General features: G+C 35.4%; 1 protein-coding gene and 1 pseudogene across 1 annotated transcript in view; both read right to left on the bottom strand.

Moving 5' to 3' along the window:
- Window positions 1-22,904, bottom strand: part of LOC150106422 (uncharacterized) — a 766,385-nt gene that overhangs the window by 592,087 nt on the left and 151,394 nt on the right. The gene's annotated exons all lie outside the window — the stretch shown is intronic.
- Window positions 1,264-22,684, bottom strand: LOC150106423 (pescadillo homolog; annotated as a pseudogene).

The raw sequence follows: 22,904 nt of genomic DNA, 5'->3' as shown, positions 1-22,904 counted from the left end.
TCCTTCTAGAAACTGCTCGGGATCGATATTTCATCTTGTACAATCTGAAGCCTCACTTCCGATTCTTCCCTCCAACTACAAGAAAATATACCACTTCCTCATGTCAGTGTCTCCAACCTCGCCCTTCTTATATTCATCCTTAACCCTCTCATCTACAAGGCTGCATATGCCACTCAGTTTTCAGTGGGATCTGCCATATAAATCGAAGTGTGCCAAACTAGATTCCGACATACAGTGGAGACTATGGCATAACATCTTGCCAACTCCTTCTAAGCTCTACAAATTTCAGCTAAGAGAAACGGATCTGTGTCTATTCTGTGACGTTTCAGGTACCTTGCAACACACATATCTAACCTGTCCCGCAAACAAACTGATAATCACCTATGCCCTGAATACTGCCTCTAGCACCTGTAACTACGCACACAACCAAGAAGACTACTGGAATTTAGTCCACACAGAAGAAAACACATACAGAACATGCAATTTCCTCTTCATCTGCGCTAAGGCCGTCATCTACAGCTTCTATCTAAAACAGACAAGAAATAACCAGCACCCATCCATCACTGAAACTGCACAAATCCTCGTGTATATCCTCCGTCGGAAACTAAAAAGCAGGCCTTTATTGGAACTTGAGTACTTCAAAGAAACAAGAACTGTCGCGAAATATATAGAGGAGTGGAATCCAACTGGTACCCTCTTCTGGATTGACGATGACAATATGCTTCATCTGAAAGATAACTCAGACTGAAACTGAACTGTAAATTTTGAATTCATTTATTGCATTCTCTATTGTATACCCGAAAGGAAAAATGTTTCTTTCTCTGTAATATATATACTTATATATATGTAAATAGTCCTTGTTACCTATCGCCTAATGTATATTTTAACAAGTTAATAAAAAATATATATATATATATATATACAGTATATATATATATTTTTTTAAGTTAAAAAATATTTTATTGAATGATTTACAGATGTTCAAAAATATATATACATCAGATTAGTTATGGAGTCTCTTTTACAGCTTTCCGTCTTGATATTTTTCTCTGAAGTCGAACCAACTTTTCATGATTTTTTTCGCTTTGTGTTTAAATTCTGAGCCTCTCTGGTTTTCCTTTTCTGTCCAAAGATGATCTTATCGTACAATTTCTTCTTCTTCTTAGGAATCATAAGCACTGCAAGCCTCTTTTCTTCAGCCTTTTGAATCTCTTCAGTTTTAGCTTGTTTCCCAATTCTACTTTTCCCTCAGTAACAGCCATTTTAGGTTTTTTTATTAGCTATAGATGTCTTTGTTTTATTTTTTCTTCTGGCGTTCTGTTTTGGATCCTCATCTTCAACACCACTATCATCATTAGTGGTATTTTTCTTTTCTTCTTGTTCATCATCATCTTCTTCAGAGAATTCATCTTCACTTTCTGAATCAGGCTTTCTTTTACCTGTACTAATTCCTTGTTGCACGTCAAGTAAAACCTGTTTCTCAGGGGGAATATAATCTCCTTTCTCTACTACAAATGGGGAAAGATAAGGAGGCAAAATCACATCAGGAAAGTAATCTTCTACTGGCAGAAACATATTGGCATTAACACTGTCATACACCCACTGAGGTTGAATATAATACCTGTTTAAATACTGTTGTTTCACGTTAGGTCGATCTATAATCTGGTGTGTAATAGATGCATCTGATTCATAAGTGGCTCCAACAAAAAGAATTTTATCCCATGAAACCTCACCACCAAACGATCTGATTATAAATACTAGAGACTCTCTAGGTACTTCTCTATTTAAGAAAAACTTTAAACCATTAAATGGATTTTGCAGTTTTTTAATTTTTTCTTCTGCTTTCCTTATTTCTTCTAATCTGTCATGATCTTCTGCTTCTGGAAATTCATCAAGTTGAGGATCACAATCTTCAAAATTGCTTCTTACATTTTTCAAACTCAGATTCAAAGCTTCTAAGTACTCTGTAACATCACCTTTCTCATCAGCCTCTGTCAAATGGTCTTTTGAATTAGCATCCAAATCTAGCTTGGGAGGATAAAACAGATTCAAAGAATGATACAATCTGAAATTCACAAAACCAAATAATGTTGCATAGAATTCTGTGAAGGTGACCATTATCTTGAAATCAACTTCTGAAGGATGCTGATAGTGGGATAATCCATGTTATAGTCTGACCCATAATATCTGCTTGGTAATAGTAACCCTTAATATCTTTAACGATACAAAATAAATAACGGAAAAAACTCACGTAGAAAGATTATTTAATAGTATAATTTTCGCCTGTTTGTCACAGGTCTCTTCAGTACATTAAGCTCAAAATTAAACACTAACTGACAATTCCAAAAAGCGCCACCTAAGTAGCTGGTGTAAGATAACTAAAAGGGTCAATAACTTTCCTAAAAAAAAAAAAAAAATTAATACAATAAAAAGTTAGGAAAGATTAGCTGATTTGTAAAGTACTATCTCCCATAAAGGGGATAGACGTAAGCCGTTGGATCTGTTTAAGTCAGGAGAATGAAGTAGAGTTTCACATGTTTCTTTATAAAGGCGTTCCACGAGAAACTGACTTTTGTGAAGAACTCTTGTCTTTCTCCAATGAACCCTGTGTCTAGTGAAGATGGCATGTTCAGAAAGTCCAGACTTTTCAGGTTTAAAGTATTCAATATAAGATTGGTGTTCTTCTAGCCGTATGGAGGCAGATCTTCCCGTTTGTCCGAAATAAGATAATCCACAAGAGCACGGGATCTGGTAGACACCTGGATGATTAAGATGTGGAAGCTTGTCCTTAGGAGAAGAAACATGTGAAACTCTACTTCATTCTCCTAACTTAAACAGATCCGACGGCTTACGTTTATCCCCTTTATGGGAGATAGTACTTTACAAATCAGCTAATCTTTCCTAACTTTTTATTGTATTATTATTTTTTTTTAGGAAAGTTATTGACCTTTTTAGTTATCTTACACCAGTTACTTAGGTGGCGCTTTTTGGAATTGTCAGTTAGTGTTTAATTTTGAGTTTAATGTACTGAAGATGCCTGTGACACACAGGCGAAAATTATACTATTAAATAATCTTTCTACGCGATTTTTTTCCGTTATTTATTTTGTATCGATATGTCTACTCACGGTATACCTCTTTTAAAACCTTAATATCTTATCAAACGATAATCTTATATGCACTGTATAACATAGTGCATATAATATCTTATATGCACTATGTTATACAGTCAATGATCTAGACTGTATAACATAGTGCAAGAATTCAAATGTTAATCTCCGACACAAATGAATTAGCTCAACCTTCAATAGCCTGTTTTTTGGAAATGTTGCAAATAAAAAACGGCAGAAACAGCATCAACAAGATCACGAAGGGCATCAATAAATGTTGGATACCTTTCTTTAACAATGTGATCAAGTTTATACGTGGGCTGATTATTTCTAAACCTTGTTGCTGCTTCTGAATCTTTCTTGCCAACTGCTTTTCGTAATCTTTTAATAAAAACCTTCAAAGCTCTGAATTTTTCAATAAGTGGCTCATGAGCAACAAACTGAATGTTCTTTAAATAGTAATATGTTTTATTTGTGGCACTTCCTTTGTTAGCTTTAGACTTGTGTCTTGGATCAACAGGATAAATCTCTTTCAGTTTACACAATCGTGGCACATCATATTATAGGTTTGCATGTCTTCACTAAAGTCTTTAAGTGATAGCTGAAGTTTTTTTAATGCCTGTTTTCTGCTGATATAAGTGGCAGCCGCACCACTTTCTTCCTTCTTCTTAGGCTTTCTTGCCACAGATAGATAGATAGCTAGATAGAGAGAGAAAGAAAAATCAAATACCATTACTGTGAGAGACAGAACGAATGAGATGGGCTGCATTCCGAAAATATTAGAAATGATTATAAACGAATGAGATGGGCTGCATTCCGAAAATATTAGAAATGATTATAATATCATTCCTTATTTATTTGGTATGTTTACACAAGTTATTTCTTTTAACTTGAGATTACGAAAGACCTATTTCTACAATTTTGATGCATACAAGAATAGAATAGATCTAGTCTGAAGAAGCATGGGCTAAAGCAAATATGTTCTTCAAACTTTATCTACCCTGCTTCCCATAATCAATAAAAACTGGGATAAAACGTTTCATTTCAATAAGCATTTTCTGAATATTCATTTTTTTTTTCAGCTGCATATTCCACTTTTTTTTTCATAAGTTCTACTTCGCTAAATTGTGATTCTCTCTCTCAATCTCCACTCCCTCTTTCGAAATTTGATTCTTGGGGTCTATGTGTATATTCAGATCCTTGTAAGTCTGATACAACTAACAGGGATCCGGATATGGCTGTTTTCTATTTGTGATATACATTTACTGTTTATTTTGATAACCAGTGCACATAAAATATCCAGTGCATGAATAGAATGAAGGTAATATTTTTCATTTTTAATTCTTTTCGCCAAGAATTCGGAAGAATTTCCATCGAGCCTCGTTCGAAGTACATTAATCATTTTTGCCACGTTGATACACGGAATTAAGAAAACTTCCTTCCTATTCCAACAGACGCACACCATCCGATTTCTCCTTTCAGTGAACAAAGCCAAAGAGACAGTGAAATGATTTTGTCTCAAACGATTTGAGACAAAAGAATTTTTCTTTACAAGCACGACCTAGGAGGACTGAACGCACACTACAGGAGAGGATAATGGCAGACAATTTCTCCATAGTTCTATAGTTAGTCAAATGAGGAAACCTTTCTCTCATAGATGGTCTCTTTCACCTCGGCGCGAGCCTTATGTGCAACATTGTACTGAATCGGTTCATGTTAGTTGAGGATTTGTTACGATGATTGCATCCACATTTAATAAAAAAAAAAAGAAAGGAAGAAAATTGTCATTTAATAGCAGAAATACGTTAACGAGAATAGCTTTTCGATTCTACAACCCACAATGACTATCAACGATGAGTAGCTTTATTCACCCGCTATACGAATGACCATAGATCATAAGAGAGAAATATAATTAGATACATAGATCATAAGAGAGAAATATAATTAGATGCTTTTCATCATCCAGCCTGAGACCATAATGCTGCTTACTGGAAGCCTGAAATGGCTTTAAAAGTTTGGTCTTTAGAGCAGGAGAACTGGCTGGATTATCTGCCTTAGCCACCAACAGTACCAAGTGTGCCACAGGTTTACGACCTTTCGTTGAGAGGTTCGGGAGGGGGGGACCTCACAAGGAACCAAGTAAAATAACCATTACAAATTGTAGAATGGTTTCTTTATTAAGTACTGTTTGCACAAGAATACAAAAAAAAACAATGCTGAAATAATTAATTATAGTAGATATAAATATTATTAACAGAATTTGCACTTGATTAATAACGATGTTCAAATTGGACAACTTCTGTCTCCATTGAGTCATTTCCTATGTTGTTTATATGACAGACCGAAAATGACGGTCCATTTTGAAAATGTATCTATAAATGGTATTTGGAGAAACACTGAGTCGCTGGTTATATCCTCTTTGTAATGCAATAAACGCGCAATCCGTTTTCTTTCTTTTTCAATTACCTCTACTGCTATTCTTAACGCGTGGGATAATCGTTTATCTAAATGTCTCGCTTAATTGAAGACGTGTTTTGTTTTACAATGCTTCTGTAATATGTAGTGAAATTCTGCCGAGTCATCATATAATTAAATCAATTTAGTCCGGGGTTCTTACTTCAGGAACTACTACTCGGTTGCAACAAGTAGTATTTAAATTTTTCTTCAGTTATGAAATAATACAGTAGGATGGAATGTACTGTGGAGTTTACTTTTTTTTAATTAACATAAATTTAAATAACATAAAGCTGACAAGACCAAATAACATGTATACATGTTCATTTTCTAACATGAAAAGTTAAATATTTTGCCAATATATAATAATCAAATGCTTATAAACAACACTTTTAGGGACAATTATTTGAGATATTTATTTATGCATAAAGGTCTTATTTACATCTAGAGTTACCATGTGTTGACTGCTTTTCAGATTTATAAGAAACAAGAGCAGCACTATGTTTGAACGTTCATATCTTTGTTTATTAGAAATAGGTGGCTACTATTTGGAAGAGCATTTTGAAGTGACGGCAAGACAAACACGAGAATATATGAATTTTTCATTAAATGGGCACCGATTAAAGCCAAAGATAAGGAAAATAACCTTGAGCAGTAATTAAATTGTTACATCAAGTGTTACTCTTACAAAACGAGGAAAATATTTACTCTAATGAAGGTGTCAAAATATTTCTTCATTTTATTTTAAAAGTGTTCATTAAGCAAATATTTATCTAAAAGAGTATTAGAGATTACGCATGCCGGTCTACATCACTGCAATCTATAAAGCACTCATGTACTGAACAACAAACATTAAAGCTCGTATGTGATAAGGAGTTAACATATGTTAACTCAGTCCATTTATAACTCTGCATCATACGAGGTGTGGGTATAAAATCGCTAGGACTATTGGCAGAAGACCGATCTAATTAATACTATTTCTAATGCAAATAGAAACAATAAAACATGTCTTTATCCAGAATTCCTAATCAAAGCAAATAAACCATCCAAGAAAATCAGTCAAGTAGTTTTATGGTTACGTAGCGTATAATTTGAATATTTATGACAAACTTGTAAAATTAAATTCCATATTAAGAAATTTTTATATCTGTAGTAAGCTAAACTACAACATAATAAATAAAATACTACTTAATAAATCGTTAATTAATTTAATTCACATATAAGAAATATTATTTTCGAATGGAGCTAGCAAAATCCAAATCTCTTCCACCGATCACGTTTTATTTATTTACTTTTTTTTCCCTCCATTCGAATAAAAATAAATACAATTTCTAAGTAGTATGCTTAAGAAATCTACATAAAATGTTTTTTATTCTAATACAGCCAGAATTTTTTATATAAAAAAAGAAATGGAAGTTTATGTGTTTATAAATACTGTAATGCTGTAAAATGCGGTACTTGAGTAATATCCATAATACAACATTTTAATTTGCAAAGTTTAATCTGTATTGGAGGATTTCTCTCTAATCCTCCAATACAGATTATGTTTAAATTGCATTTAAAAAGATGAGACATTTTTTTCTTATATTTCATTTATACAATAATGTTGTTCATTTTAACATTATTCCGTTATTAATTACTATTAATTAGTTGTGTCTCATGCCCAGCAAATTTAGAATTATTTTTATTTCTAACAAAAAAAAAAAAAACTTCCCCCATCGCATTGGGAGCGAAGTTCTTTTCCTATCTTTGTTTCTCTCTCTCTCTCTTCCTCCCTGCGGAATCTCAGGTTTTCCATCCCGTAAAACAGGCAACCGGCTAGATGAGTACACGCAATTTATAGACAGTACACCGAGATCCATAGCTTTATGTATTCTTCACGTTACACAAAACAGCCTAAAAGGATTTAATTGTATCACAATCATCTTTATCAAATTCCTGATGTGTGCCTTCACTGGGTATAATGGATACCATCCTATTAACAATTTTCTTCCAATTAATTTGGTATTTGTCAGATCTCCAAGATAGTCACAGCTAACATTTTATTTCTTCTAAGGTACTTTTAACTGCATCGATCCAGATAGATCTTGGTCGTCCTCTGGGATCTTTTTACCTGCCATCTTGACATCAAACGCCTATTTTGCTAAATTTTCTTCGCCCGTTCTGTTTAACTCACTATACTACTTCAGATTAAATTTTCTAGCGCAATGCTTCCCAAACTTATGGATGTCAGGGCCCCCTTTGGAAAAATTAAAATATTTCAAAGCCCCTTCAAAAAAAAAAAAACCTAATACAGACATATATTATTATAATATTTATTGTATGTAGCAAAGAAACGTTAATTTAAAGCAAAAAACTTGGCCGTTTTAAATTATCATTATTATTATTACGGGCGACTCCAAGAAGTCCTTAGACTCATCGAGGGAGGCCCTAAACATGTCCATCACAACTATTTGACATTCACACAGTATCTATCATACCTTGCCTTGAACTCATTCACTGTCATAGCACCAACAACAGACTCTGGCAGCTTATTCCTCATTCACCACTCTAAAAGTAAAAACCCAGCTCTAACACCCTTAGTAACCACACTCTTGCCCAGCTTCCTTGGATGCCCCATGTCTCCCACCACCAGTCCTGTTCTGTTCTCAAAAATATCCTCTGAATTAATCCTATAGAAACCCTTCAGCAATTTGAATGTCTCGATCATATCTCCTCTTTTCCGCCTACCAACCAATTTCTGCAACCCACAAATCTTCAACCTGTTTTCATAAGGTTCATTCCATAGACTTGCTATCATCTTGGTCACTCGCCTCTGGATCCTCTCAACCTTCTCCCCATCAAGAAGAAAACTAGGTGACCATATCTAGGCACAGTAATCAAGATGGGGTCTTATCAAGGCTCGATACAGAGGAACAATACTTGCTTATCTCTGCTCATCAAAGTATTCTTCAGAATCCAAGTGATTTGATGAGCTGATTTAGCCACTTTTGCGATGTGCCCCCCTAAACTTCAATTCCCTATCCACCAACACTCCGAAGTCCCTGGCCTCAATCTCCGTGAGTACAGTTCCACCAATGTGATATACTGCTGCTAATCTTTTCACACCAAAATGCATAACCTTACATTTTGCTACATTAAATTGACATCCATTCTCCTTAGCCCATACCTCCAATCTTTCCAAATCATCCTGCAAAATTTTGACATCTTCTGCATTCACTATTGCCCTACCCAACTTAGCATCATCAGCGAACAAATGAACCGTTCCTCTCAGATCCTTCCCTATATCGTTAATGAACAAATTAAACAGCAGTGGTCCAAGAACAGAACCCTGCGGCACATCACTAGTCACAGGCCGTCTTTTGGACTCTACTCCTGAGTAAACTACTCTGTGGTATCTCTCCATCAACCACCCTCCTATCCATCTCACCAACCATATATCCATTTCCATATGTTGCAGTTTATGGATTAGACTTCCATGTGATATCCTGTCAAAGGCCTTAGCCAGGTCCAGAAGTATCACTGTAAACCCATTAACCCTTATCCAGTTCAGCCGTCACTGTGCTATAAAATCTGAGCAAGTTACTGAGGCATAATCTACCCTTCACAAAACTATGCTGTCTCCCATACAGTATCTCATTTTCATCAATCCATTCCTGTATTTTACGCTTGACAACGACTCCTGATATGCTGATCGGTTGGTAATTTGCAACAGTAGTCTTGGATCCTCCTTTATGCAGTGGAACTATTTTCCCCCTCTTTCCACCCCTTCGGGACTAAACCAGACCAGAGACTCAGATTAAACAATAAGGTCAAGGGCACTGATAATTCTTTAGCCGCTTCACGTAAGACCCGTGCTGATATACCATCCAATCCGACAGATGTATTCACATTAAGGTTCTGTAATAGACTATTGACCTCCACTTCATTCACCACAATTCCCATATAAATTAATGGTTCCTTCAACGTCACCACCTGGATGATATACTCTTGCGAAGTGCTCACTCAGTAATTCCACTATATCGACTGATTCAGTGACCCTACCATCGGCATTCCTTAAAATCATTCTGCCATGTACAGTTTTTCTTTTACTAGCAGCATATTGAAAGAACTGTTTGGGGTTCTCTTTAGCTTGTATGGTTAATTTCCTTTCATAATCCGTTTTTGCCTTTCTCATCATACTCATTACCCTTCTGGCCTGCGCTTTATACCGTTCATGTGCCTGTAGGTCACCTTTCTCCTTAAATTCCTTCCACAGTTGTTTCTTTTTTGCAGCTCAAGCTTAATGATGTTATTCATCCATTTAACCCCTACTTGTTTTACTATTCGGACTCTAGGTATACAGTCCGCCATAACCTCCTGCAAATGCTCCTTGACCACTTCCTATGCCCTATCAACATCTAGCCCTTGCAGTTTTACATGCCATGGCACTGAACCAAGCAATCTCCTAAGCTTGTCATACTTGCCAGCACGGTAATTCCACATGTACCCTGTCTTAACCGATTATCACTCTATGATCATCGGTTAAGGTGATCATAGATGTGATCACTCTCACCAATAGGTGGCAACATGGTCATATTCATTACAGTCAAATTCTCAGATGCTATTACTAGGTCAAGCACCGTAGAACCCCTAGTATTTTCCATTACATGCTGTCTCAGATAGTATTTTCCATTACATGCTGTCTTAGATAGTTATCCCTGAGTAACTGAATAAAATCCAGTTCCTTCCTCACATGTGTCCTCTCCTCCTTCCAATCAATGTCGCAAATGAGCGCAAGATTTTGCGTTTGTAAGCTTTTTTTTGTGTGTGTGCTTCTTATCAATACCTTTGAAATTAAACTTATATGAATAAGCATATATTTACTAATGTTTATTAAGCGCCGAAATACGCAGGAAGCAAAATTTGTGAACCAACACCAATGTGTGAATTTTTCCATTAAAATATAAAAATTAGAAAAAATAAAAAATAAATAATAAAAATTAAATACGTTTCTTTTAAGATAAAAAATATCTACTTAGTCTAATTAGTACTAATTTTAAATTTGTTTTCATTATTTCACGGCACCCCCCCCCTGAACAAAACTAAGCCCCCAAGGGGCCGTGGCTCACAGTGTTTGGGAAGCACTGTTCTAGCGCATTATCGAATTCTAACAACATCGCCTTCGTTTTTAATACCTTTATTGACGCCGACTGTTAATTTCTCTAATTTTCTTTTCAGAAATCACGTCTATGTTCTCTAATCTTTGATCGACTGTTTTATTTCTAACTCAATTCTCATATTCATATGTAAAAATTGGTTTGAACCCTTTCTTTTATACTGCTGGTTTAGTGTTTGCTAATTTCTATCATTCTACATAAATTTATTTAACTGGTTCCTCACCATACCAGCTTTACTAATTCTGTTGTTAATTTTGATTTATTTATGTTGTCCCTTCACTAAAAATAACTGAAGTATTTTACTTGTTTTGTAAGTTCACCATTGAAAATATAGTTAATAATTTTCTTTCCTTACTCCTTTTTTTTTCACAGTGCATGTCTTTTTAGTGGTGAATTTTAAACCAACACCTGATGTAACAATTACTCACCTTAGGTAAAGAATCCTGAAGACTTAATTGGGTTTATTTAGGCTTCGGGCTTAACTGCTTCAGCGGCAATTCAAATAGAAATTTTAAAATGTAATTTTATTTTAAATTTAATTTTATAAAACCTACTTAATATAAAAATTTAATGTTCTAAATTTCGGGTATGAACGACAGTTGGAGTACTCATGCTGATCCCATCCTAAAAAGGCTACTACTGATCATTGCTATTCCTTAAAGAAATAAGATTGACAGTATTTAGGTAGAAGATGAAATATTATTTTATTAAAATTAAAGAGATGAAAAAAAAAGTGGTGGCCCCTCAGCTGAAGCCGGAGACCCATCAAAAATTTAATTATTCACACGGTTTTTTTTTTTTTTTTTTGGAATATTCTGTCCACCTTATTTTCATTCAGCATTCCATGTATCAATAATCCAAACACGTCGCGCATAGTTTTCAAAATGGCTTCTTTCGAGGACGCCTAGAATCTTCAGTTACTTTGCTAAGTCATTCACCTTGACATGATCGCCTCCGCAAACTGCGGTATACTTTGTCGGTCTGAAACAAACCAAAAAAGGGAAGACGATTGGCGTTTTTGGGGAGGGGGGAAGGTGGATTACTGAAAAATGGGAACCTGTTATCTTCCTTCAATTAACGTAGGATAAATAGCAACCTTGGTTTAAGCTTTAAAGCACGTGCTTACTTTCAAGAAGTTCATATGTTTAATACTAGTATTAAATGCGAGTACAGTAGTTTGATTTGTTAGACGTATTATCATAATTTTAAGTCTAAACATTTCAGTAGCTGGAATTCCAGACAACTACTGGAATGCTGATAATAGTTAATTATGATAATTCAGTATCACAAGTACGAAATTTCATCAGTAGAAGAGGAAGGGTAATTAGTTCATAAACTATTCAAAGTGGCAGTTGCTGTTCAGTACATCGCTCATTACTGTGGCAGCTTTTTTTTTCAGAACATGCAATGTTTCTGAGGATAATAGTTTCAAGTGGTATATGACTTGGTGTTCATTTATGGTCTGAATTAAAAATTGACTTTGAGCCATTGATCGTAACAAAAATTATGCAAATACGCACAATTCGTATTTTTATATGTTGATTTTTATTGTTCTTTCTTTTATCAAGTAATCTTAAGGACTAAACACATGGGATGTCACCTAAATCAGTGTTTCTGATCTATTATGATTTCTGTATCAGGCGCCCAAGATCTATGAGTATACACATATTTTCACAACGCACGCGGTATCTTTCAAGTGGTTCACGTTCGGGTGAAAATTGGGTATTTACGTAGCAGGAGGATTTGGTTTGGTTTAGTTTAGTTAATAATAACTGTCGAAGCAACTAAGCTATGAGGATGGTATATCATGTCTATAAATTGTTCTCGGGGGATGAACTGTTATGGAATATGAAAAACCACAGTTTACGATAGGTATCCGCACTTTCGCCACAGGCTAAACCATCGTCAAACCAAAAGCCTTTATAAAGATTCCTCGGGTCCTAGCGAGATTTATTGCTAGGACCGTTTTTATTGCTAATTATGCCAATAGCGAAATACTGTTCTGCGCAAGGATAACACTTTCACAAAAGTGTGTCTTGCATGAATCATGTCTGTTGTATTAGGATATGTCGGCTTAGAATACTGGAATAGTTATCTTCATCATAAACATATACCACAGATAGAACAGGTTCTGTTGTTTAGCAACCAAACTAAATCTTCGGCTGCTAAAATTTGGCTGTTCCATCTATATGGGTGCTCATAGTTCCACACAGATGGAGACATACCTAATTTTCCCCAAAACACAGCATATTTCTCATGGCTAAGGACTGTATTTCCATTCGTGCTAGGAAAGAGGGAGTGAACGTCAGTTTTACTTGTGCAGTGCCGGCATGCAGCTGTTGTGCAAGATGATTTCTCATCAACAGCAATAAAAAACAAAATGATGTGACACAGACTATTCGGTTGTTGAAACCGTGCAATAGTGGTTTCAAATGGACTACTCAGGTGAACGTGTTCATTTCTACGCTTCTATTCACGATTTGCAGCTACATTACGATTCCTGTCGTGATAGAGTTATGCGCAAAACTGCTTGTGCTTTATACTCTACCATGCCACACTTCGTTATATTATTTTGTAGCAATGTAGAATTCCGAATATGGATCATTATCATCATCTTTCTTGCCATCTGCCGAAGTCACGTGACGATGAGGCTACCAGAAACAACAGATTCCCAGTCCAATCTATCTGCATCCAAGTTATTTAAATATCTGTGAAAGTTCAGATCACTTATACTAATCATTTCCTTCTAGATATTCCTGGTGATATCTCTTTCTACTCTTTCATTTTGGAGAATTTGAGGAAATCTTTCAGTAGATGTAAGATGATATCTCATGAACAGCAATAAAAAAAAAATATGTGACACAGATTATCCGGTTGTTGAAACCGTGCAATAGTGGTTTCATTGGACTACTCAGGTAAACGTGTTCATTTCTACGCATTCTAATAAAGCATTCTATACACACCATTAACTGTATTTCTCTGATTCTTGCTATTATTGAAAGATGATAGCGTAATTCTTCTCTGCTGATCTCCTGATTACAAAACTTTTCATTTTAGTCCACGATGCTTTTAGTTTCCTCAACACTTGTTTCTCAAAGGCTGTCAAGTCTTTGTTCTTCCTTCTGATTAAAGTCTCTGCACTATAAAAAAAATGTCGGGAGTACCACTAAGCTAGATACTTTTGATTTTAAATTCTTTGGAGAGATGTACAGTTTGTCACATGTGTTTGGTCACAATATACCACCCTAGATTTATTCTGTGTTTGACAGTTTATTCATAATTTAGCATGTCTGTGATCAACATGCCTAAGCAATCGAAAAATTTAAACCCGTATCCGTTTATTTCTTTCCACTTCTAAGTTAAGTTCTTCGTTTCTATCTATTGCTATTGTTTTGGACTTATTAAAACGTATGCACTGCATAGTCCTTGCTGGTTTTATGTAGGTTTTCGATCATATGCTTTACGTTTTCCTTATTATCTGTAAATAATACTATATTATTATGAATTCTTATGTAAACTACCCGATCGTGACGGTGCTCCTCTGTGCCTTTAGGATTAACGGAGAATCACGAGAATGCATGTTTGAAGATATTTGCAAAAATTACGATCCACTATTTAGTTCTACAGCTGTTTGGTTCTTTTTTTTTTCCCTTTAGAGATCACAGAGGAAGTTCTTCACTATACAGGGTGTTCGGGATAAATTTGACAGTTTCGTAAGGAAAAAGAAAATCTTCTTTGTATCTATTAAATTTAATGAATTGACAAAAAAACATTACAGGCAGAGTTAATTACAATACTATCAACAAGATTTACTCAAAATAACCACCATTAGCATCGATCACAGCTTCAATTCTGCTTCGGAACCTCGAACAAGCTGATGCTACAGTCTCCCTGGGAAGGGCCGCAAAAACTGTTTTAATTTTATACATTAACTGGGCTTTTGTATTACTGGAAGTGCGATTGGTGTCTTTTTCAACTGCGCCCCATACAAAATAATCCATGGGGTTAAGGTCTGGGGAGTTTGGAGGCCAAACATTTGGACTGGTGAAGTCGTAGAAATTTTCAGACAACCATTTTTGACTTTTCCCAGAGGTGTGGCAAGGGGCCGAATCCTGCTGCCATACATACGGCCTACCATTGGCTACCCTTGTTATCCAGGGCTTGACTACAGTTAGCAACTCCACGAACAAAGCCCGAATTCCAATGCCAGGGTTCTTCAACACCTGTTCCTGCAGATTTGCGAGGAATTCTGCTGTACGAACGCAATCAGATCGTCTGCTAGGGATCTTTCTTCTTGCTACATCCTCGTAGTCACCATTGCAAGTCTCTAGTTCATGCCTGATTGTTTTTACTGTATTCAGGGAGCATTGGGCAGCAGTCGTAATATCCTTATTTTGATGGCGGGCACGAATCATCATGATACAAGTTATTCTCTTCCATGATTCAGGTGGGTTCCAGCTATCCATCCTTTCTGACATCTTGTATATGAATGAAGAAGGGTCCAAACTTTTAAATGAAGAGAAGTGTGTGTTAATACATGTAACTTACGGAAAAATATAATTAATTATAAATATGTCAAATTTATCCCGAACACCCTGTATATCAATTGTGGATTAAATATCAGGTTAAATAAAAAATGCTTTCATACAGACATTTTAACTAATCGCATAATCATCAAAAAGGACATTTGTTAGTGTAGAGTGTATCCAACTCGTATACCAAATTCATTAAAAAAACTAAATTTTGTTACATCAAATTTCTAAACATGTTTTTAAAGAAAATATTTTAGTTAAAAAAGTATTTAATGGAATAAAAATCTGCTAGCGATACATTAATATATGATCTGTTAATAAATAAAGAAAACGTTATATGACACGAATTTCATTTTTTAATGTTTATTTAAACATCATCGTCTTGGAATATCCAATAAAATTCTCAAATGAGAATGTGGAACCACTACAGAGAAAAGATAAGACTGCGAAATGCTTTAAAAATGGTACCATTTCACACCTGTCTAAAAACAATCTGAAGCTCACTTTTACTGATATATATATATATATATATATATATATATATATATATATATATATATATTACTCTGTATCAAAATAGTTACAAAACAAGACGGTAATCAAAATGGTGATGACAAATTAATTCTCTCTCCATTTTTGCTGGAAACTAGATGTTTTGGCTAAAGGATTAAAATCACATTAAAAAGATCAACTCATATGTAGCATAACAGATTTTAATATGTCTATATACCATAAGCTACTTAATGGTTTGGAATTACAGCTGAAAAAAACTAAGCCTATGAATTCAGGTAGTGTATTATGCTATTAATTGGTGTTCTTGAAAGCAAAAGATTATGAAAGCAAAGATTAGTTTGATTTAATTTAGATTTACATGGATTAGTTTGACAGTCAGTGTTTTCCTAGTAATGGGTAGATATAGTTTATTCACTTGATAGTTTTGATTTGATTTTTTTTTCCTCATTCAAAAATAAGCAATTTTCATTATGTAAATATAAAACTTCTGTATACGTAGTAAAAGGGCTAACTTTAAGGGTAAAAATCTTATTCGTATCATGAAATAAGACAATAGGCAGCTTCAGACAAGTTTGCATTGGGAGTTAGAGGAGCCTTGAATGAGTGAGTGTTGAAGAAAATTCACAAAAAAAAATATACAGACTGCTCATCGGCTCTCTGATTTTAACATACACTGTGCGGCTCTTTCCCTCCTCGACTGTGAGGAAATTATCAGTTATGCACGTAAATTTTGAAGTTCGTTCCGTCAATATTACTCGTATAATTTCCCATACTTTTTTCCCAGAATACATTTACCGTTTTTTAAATCGCGTGTACTGTTTTTTTCGATGACCTGCATTTTGATTGATGTTGACGAACAAAATTTTCATACGTCGTGGTTATTCGAACGTTCCCGGATTTGTTGATTCTCAGAAAATGACAGTATAATAGGGAAATGCTGTGGCATCCAACTACTTCTTAGTATTAGAGCTTGTTCTCCTTTCTGGGATTCAATCATCTTTAATAGGAGGTCCTTCACCTTTGATGATAACCTCTGACAGCAAGAGCCATACCAAGTTTCATTTTCGGATGTTTAAGAAGTAAAAATTTTCTAAATATAATAAAAGAGCTTTGCTCAAGACGGTATAACGAGACGGATATGCGTTCATATTTCCATGGTAATAGGTTCCTGTTTGCGCCGTAGCAGAAGTTATTCTGCTTGGGGGTTGTTCAGCAGTCGTCCGAAATTATTACTTTTTTTTAAATTTTTATTATTAGCATGGTGGTATGCACACACCGACACTTTAGTATGTAATATAATAATGGTTGCTTGAGTTGAAAATGATTATATACTTCGAAGTTTCAAAAGCAGCAATGTTTGATTGGGCAGAGTAATCAGAGTATATTCCTGTTCTCCAAAACCAAACAGCCAATGCTGCTGAAAGATATCGCCAACAAATATTTTACTTTTATTTAGTTGTTAGCTATTGAAAGATTGCTTCATTGCTATTAAATAAAAGGAATATGTACTGAAGTAATTTAGAGAGTCAAAATCTAAGCTGTCCGTGTAGTGCGAGATTCCTGTTGACCGAATTAACTTTTAGATGAAAATCCTAATTTCTAGAAAAAAAAAAAAAAAAAATTAACCGATAGGAGAAAATGTCAAACAGTCTTATTAGATATCTGAATTCCAATCCCGTCAACGAACGATATGAGAAATATTTTAACATTTTACGAATTTAATTATTTAATATGATTTTATTAAATATGTTTTAATTTCTTAATATTTTAAGTTTAAAACATAGTTGTTAAGCTTAAAATATTATTATCATGAGACCTCCATGAAGTCAAGTGACTCACTGCGTGAGATCCTACTATTACGCACATAGTTCATCATACATGCCTTAAATTCATTGCTTTAGAAAGAAGTCAACGGACACCATAGTGTGAGAAACAAACAGCTATGGAGTCCGCTTCAATAAATTGTAGGACGTCCTTTTGCTGCGAAGACTGCAACAATCCTACAACGTACGATAGCGATCAATGGGAATTTGGGACCATTCTTCCTGTATGAACGTAATGAGGTCCTGGACTATTGTGGGACGGACGTCCCTTGACCTCACCCGATGCTTCAGTTCATCCTACAGATGTTTAATAGGGTTGAGATCAGGGTTCTGTGGAGGCCTGAGTCAAGTTTGGTGATGCTCATGTGCATAAACCACGTAACAGTTACAGCAGCCTTATGACACGGTGCGTTGTCATGATGAAAGAGACATTGGTCAGTTCCGTAGAAACGCCACAAAGTAGGAAGAAATTGTCCAGAATGTTCAGATACCTCTTGGAGTTCAATGCTCGTGACACCACAAACAGAGGTCCAAGGCCAAACCAGGAAAAATAGGACCTTACCACCACACCGCCACCTCCAAATTTCATAATTGGGATTACGCACTTTGGTAAGAGACAGTCATCGGGCATCCGCCACACCTGTCCATCTGCTCGGTAGAGGGTGTAGCGTGATTCATCACTCCATGACATAGCTTTCAAAGCTTCCGCGTCCCACTATACACTTTTTTTGCTTCAATGAAAACGACGCTGTGTGTTGGGACTTATATATTGCGGTCCTACCATAGAAACTCATGCTGTGAGCCTCGGTTCCGAATGTTTATGTGCATATTCGTGTTCCAGTCCATTCCTGGAACTCCACATTCAACGTGTCCGCCGACGAATGGCAGTTTTTACACATTATTTGCTATACGCCCTCCTCCTCCTTGTATAACTTCCACGAATGATTTCTAGTTTTCCCTTTGTTTTCTCCGTTCTATGTAAAATATTATCCACATTAATCAGGTAACAAACTATTTATATGTCTCAATCATATTCCCCCCCCTCCCTCGTCCTCCTGTCCACTAGTCTCCAATTTAAATTTCCTCAATCTGACTTCATACTCAATATTTCAGAGACCAGAAACCACTTTAGTAAAGCGTCTCTAATATCTCCTCATCATTTTGATAATAAGGTAACCAAACCTGTACACAATATCTGTCTCTCATCAAAGCCTCAAACAGTGGAGCCATAGCATCCTTACAAGATCATCTGCAAACAACTGAATATCACCATTCAAACGCTTCCAAATATCATTAACATACAAGTTAAACAGAAACGGTCCCCCGAAACAGACCCTTGGGGTACACCACTAGTAACGTTTCTCTTCTGGTATCGCTCTTGTTTAACTTAACTTGCCGATATCTATTATCCAACCCCGGTTAAATCACCAGATGACCGTGTGGCAATCTATGAAAGGTCTTTGCAAAATCTAAATAATATAATCTAAAATCTAAATATAACCAAAATCTGAATATCTAAATATACACATCAGTGTCCTCCACATAATTGCTATAATCCGTTGTGCTGTCTTCATTCTAGCAATGTGTCCCTGAAATTTAGGTCCTTATCCACGATCACTCGCAAAATCCCACATTTCCACCAAGATATTACCACTAATTATATACTCTGCTTTGTATATCTTTTCTTCCCAAAATTTAAAGCTTTACACTATGCAACATTGAATTGGCAATCCCAAGCACTTGCGCATTTAGCCTCTTCCTCCCTTCCCACTGTATTCATCTGCATGATATAACATTCGCAAGACTTAAATACCTTTATGCAATGTTCATTAAATAGCTCGACAATTGTTTGCATCATCTGCAAACAACTGAATATCATTAACATAAAAGTTAAACAGAAACGGTCCCGCGAAACAGACCCTTGGGGTACAGTATAGCTCCTGCATAACTTAACTTGCCGATATCTATTATCCAAACCCAGTTAAATCACCAGATTATCATGTGGCAATCTATGAAAGGTCTTTGCAAAATCTAAATATAATAATATAATCTAAAAATAACCAAAACCTGGATATCTAAATATAACCAAAATCTGAATATCTAAATATACATTGTTTATGCATCACCATTATCCAATGCATTCATCACTTCGTTATGATAAGCAAGCAAATTACTAAAACACGATCTTCCTTTAGTAAACCCATGCTGACAATCAAAGAGAATGTTGTGTTATCGACCCAGTTCTGAATCTTGGTCCTGACTAATTTTTCCAATACTTTAACTGCAACTCCAGACATGGATATTGGTCTATAATTCAAAGCTTTAGCCTTATCACCTTACTTATGAAGCGGAACGACTTATATTATTAAGATATGTATTATTAGACTGATATATTATTAAACTCTACTGCCTTATTAACCTGAAGTTTACTCAATTCCTCATACCTCCTATTCAGTCACTACGAGTCCCTACTCCTCCCTTCTCACTGTATCCATCTGCATGATATCACATCGCAAGAATTAAATACCTTTATGCAATGTTCATCAAACATCTCGACAATATCCTCTGCAGTTATCTTCTACCATTTTTACCAACTAGTAACATCTTCCTATAATCATTCTTTCTTCTACTCGCTATATATCGATAAAGTCCTCTTTTTCTTGTGAGCCAACGGTTGCTCGTATTGCAATTTTGCCATCCTCACTAAGCAAGTCGCCTGCTCGCCTACTCTTTATACACCTCGTGCAACTGGTTATTACCACTCACCTTATGCTGTATCCATAATACATTCTTCTTCAGGAATGCATGCCTTGCCTCGTCATTCATCCATTTCACTGCTCTACTTAGCCTCTTAACCTTTGGTATCCATTGTGATATTGCCTCCACTAGATATTCTTATATTTTTGAGAAACTAAGTTTGTGAAATCACAAGAAACTGCTGCAATGAGTTTAATGTGACTCCTTCCCAAGTAAGGTTGTAAATCTATGCTACATTAGCATCTGGGCAAAAGACAAGATAATACAGAGTCAACTGTTAATGGATTTCAACAATTTCTGCAGTTTTGTATGGAAATTTCAAACGCAGAAATTCTTTCCAAATCAAGTTTATTATCTTATTTCTAACTGACAGCATTTAAGCATATTTTTTGTACATTGAGTTTTTAAAGGGTTGAGGGCAGGAACATATTCGGCGGACAAGCATGGCGTCATCTATGTCTATATTAATCTATTTCAAATATTTATAAAGTTCCAGTTTTCAGTGATACTATAGTATAATTTCTTATATTCAGGTCTGGAAATACACATGCATTTATAATTACAATTTCCCAATTTATTCCAAACACTTCATATTGTTCGTTTAGAAATTATTGGTAGATAGGCTCCTACAGGAAGTCGAGGACTCATAGAAAGAAGGCATCTTCCAGATCAACACTGCCTTAATACTTATATCTCTCGTTAAAAATATTTACTGAAAATGCACTCACAACATCCACTGTTAGCCAATTATACATATTCACCACACGCCATGAAAAGAACCAGAATTTCACATGCTTCTTCACCACACACCCTTAACTCGGTTTTCAGGGATGACACTAGGTTTTCTTCCAACCTACCAAGACTGTGTTTATAATGTAAGATTCTATTACGAAGTTATATATTGTTATCAAGTCCCACTCTTACGTCTATTACCGAAATTTTAGAGATCACATTCCTTCAATCTATTCCCATCTACACAGTTCCAGGTCGATATCATTTTGCTCACTCGCTGAAGGAGCATTTCAGTTGTCTCTCCAATTCCTCTGAACCCAGTGACCATATCAGCACAGCAGCCAAGATTTGCTATCCAATCCTTCTTTTAGTGTTACACGGTGATCAGCATTCATTTTAGAAATTATGGACTCTTTACAACCGTTTTTTAAATAACTCTTTTAATATCCTGGCTTTTCGATCTTCATATTAATATCATCATCTGGAGCATATATAAATATACAGTACAAGTTAAGTTACATTGCATACAGAAAGCTAGAGAAACAATGAATTAATCACAAGTTATTCTACTGGCATGACCTCTAATGAAAAAAAAATGAAAAAATGAATGTGCTATCCAAGTGGAATTATATTATATTACAGTGGAAGAACGTCCTTCCCCTAGAAGTTAATGTCCTATTCAACATTTCAGTTATTTGATATGGCTAAACGACCTTAATAAATGTGGATCCTAAATGTTAACTCTTTCTACCAACATTCCCAGGTCTCTACCTTCATTGACCACTGCAGCGAATTGCCATTAATAAAATACTCTACCTGCAATGTTCTGAATCCAAAATACATAATCTTGCACACTTATCAACATTGAACCGATATTTAATATTATTTTCCCATATAATTAGTTTGTTGAGATCAACCTGCAAGGATTCTGTGTCGGAAATAGAAATATCCTTCATCACCCCCCCCCAACTTTGCATCATGGGCAATGATTCTATCTATACCAACCCCAATATCATTAATACACAAGTCAAACACCAATCAGGTATAGAACCTTGGGGTAAAATCAATGGTCACTTTCCTTCTCGAAGACTCTGCACCTTCAAACGTTACTCTGATACCTGTAAGTTATCCATGCCACAAGCCCATTTAGCACACTCATCTGAGTTTACATAACAATATCTCAATGTTTAACTCTGTCAGATGCCTTGGTAAAAGTACCACGTATATCCATTTCCTTAATCAACTCTGCAGTCCCTATTATAAAACGTGAGCAAAATGATAAAGAAAGACCTATTTAACAAAACAATTATGTCCTCTATAATAATCAACATGCTATCTACCCACCTGATGTATATCCTAATTAGCTCTCCAACGACAATGACGGTGGTTATTGAGATACTGACGTTATAATTGGTTGATTATGACATAGTTCCACCCTTCTATAATGGAATTACGTTGCTTTTGTTCATTAATAACCATGTTCACCTTGAAATTCAAGTTGAACAACCAAATCAAAGGCTGTGTTAATTCTCTTGCACATTCTTTCAGAACCTTTGTGGATATCACATCTAATTCCGTTGCTGTGTTCGAATCTAACCTATCCATATTACGGAATTTAGAAAAGTTACTTATAACAAGAACTGTTGAAGTATCTCATCCTATCAAGAGCGATATTTTTCATCTTTAAACGACTTCACTTTGGCACCTAGATTTTTCCCCTACAGAGTTGAAATAATAAGAGACCACATTTTCGTAATTTTTCGAATGCATCCATTCGAAAAATCAGAAAATTTTGAGAACTCGCAGTAAGAAAGATCTGGTGAAC

This window comes from Typopeltis vanoorti, chromosome 5 (genome assembly GCF_054136105.1).
Source record: "Typopeltis vanoorti isolate ZY-2024b chromosome 5, IOZ_Tvanoo_1.0, whole genome shotgun sequence".
NCBI lineage: Eukaryota > Metazoa > Arthropoda > Arachnida > Uropygi > Thelyphonidae > Typopeltis > Typopeltis vanoorti.
The sequence above is the reverse complement of the archived record's forward strand: the minus strand, read 5'-3'. Positions and strand labels throughout refer to the sequence as shown.